The sequence below is a fragment of the Mus pahari genome, chromosome 1 (assembly GCF_900095145.1).
Source record: "Mus pahari chromosome 1, PAHARI_EIJ_v1.1, whole genome shotgun sequence".
Lineage (NCBI taxonomy): Eukaryota > Metazoa > Chordata > Mammalia > Rodentia > Muridae > Mus > Mus pahari.
In genome coordinates this window covers 8,535,868-8,537,826 of record NC_034590.1, presented here as the reverse complement: position 1 = coordinate 8,537,826, position 1,959 = coordinate 8,535,868, and positions in this window count along the sequence as shown.

The window sequence follows — 1,959 nt, the reverse complement described above, 5'->3', positions numbered from 1 at the left end:
AAAAAAAAAAAAAAAAAAAAAGTACAGATAATACGCAGCATTAATAACCTCTCAGGGAAAGGACTTAAAATGGGCCACTATTGGCTTGCAATTTTAAGCAATATGCTCAATTTTCTTCACCAACATTGGAATGGGCGTGTACACCCCACTGTGGACTTACTCTCCACAGACTCGGATACAAAAAGAGGCCAGAGGCTTCCAAACTGTAGGTACCTGCGTGCATTCCTCTGCACAGTTGTACGCGGCCATTGACATAGGAAGCTTGGCTGTAGACGACACAGCTCAAAGCCATCCTTCAAATGCAGTGTCTTCTGGTTCTTGAGAACTGGCAAAAGGCTTATGACTGGGACGGTAGACATTTCTGGAAAAATACTCCTGTCATTTATAGATGTCCACCTCATTTTGTAGAAGGTTCGGGGTGTTTTCCCTGCAGGACTGAAAGAGAACACACCCTAGTTCTTTAGTATTTGAGAATTTTAAGACCTTAAGTTTATATGACTGATGTAAATATTCAAAATGACAGCTCCTGTTGTCAAACGACTTTAAAGAGTCTTTTGAATGTTTTGGTGCCAGAAAGCAGAGTTGAGTGTTGCTTGCGTGGATATGTATGTATTAGGTGTGTGGAAGAGTTCTATAAAGAAATACACAGAAATGAAAGTACTTGTTAAGGTGGTGAGGTTATGAATTATGTTTTTTTCAATGTTTTTATTTAATCTTTTATTGCTTTTACAATAAAACTTTAAATGCTATTATCATCTGGAAAATGTTATTGTGTTATTAAAATGTAAGTTTTAACAATCAGAGTGTTTAAATGGGTATGTTCCTACAGACTTCATTTGTTTGTTTTGTTTATTTGAAACAAAATCTCTGTCTTAATTACTGTTCTGTGGTTGTGAAGAAACACCATGGCCGTGGCAACCCTTATAAAAGAAAGCATTTAATTGGGAGGTTTACAGTTTCAGAGGGTTAATCCATCATCATCATGGTGGGAAGCAGACAGGCACAGTGCTGGAGCAGTAGCTAAGAGTTTCACATCCTAACCTACAGTCAGCAGGCACAGAGACAGAGACAGAGAGAGACTGGGCCTAGCCCAGGCTTTTCAACATCAAAGCCCACCCCCCCAGTGACACACTTCCTCCAACAAAGCTGTGTCCCCTAATCCTACCCAACTGATTTATCAGTTGGGGACTAAGTATCCAAATATATGTGTCTATGTGGGCCATTCTCATTCAAACCATGGCAGTCTCTCTCTATAGACTTGGCTGTCCAGGAATTTACTATGTAGACCAGGCTGGCCTGCAACTCACAGAGCTCTGCCTGCCTCTGCCTCCTGAGTGCTGGGATAAAAGGTGTGTGCCACCACGCCACCATGCCACCACACCAGGTTTGTTACAGGCAAATCCAAGCACTCCAGAGGCAGGTAGATCTCTGTGGGCTCCAAGGCTAGCCTCGTCTACATAGAGAGTTCCAGGTTAGCCAGGGCTACATGGTTAGGACCTTGTCTCAAACAAACAAACAAACAGACAGACAGACAGATGGACGGACAAACAAACAAACAAAAAGTAACAACAATCAGTCTCTCAAGTCTAATGAGAAATAACCAGAACTTTCCTTTCTCCCCTCCCACCCTGCCCTGCATCGCTGGAGATTGTAGCAGAGCCTTGCAAATATGCTAGGCAAGTTTCCTATCACTGAGTTATATTCTAAACAGAAAGACATTTTAGGATCTCATGGAGGAGGAACCAGGAACAAAATGGTGTGGGAGCAGGAGGATTGAATGATCAAGGTCAGTCTTCGCTTTGGAGTTTTGGAGGCCACCCTGAGCTACATGGAACACTGTCTCGTAATTAATAAACAAATGAATAAAATGGGAGAGAAAGGTGGGTGAGAATCGTTTAAAAATGGGCTGGAGAGACAGGTTTGGTTCTCAGTACCCACTTAGGGCAACTCACAGCTGCC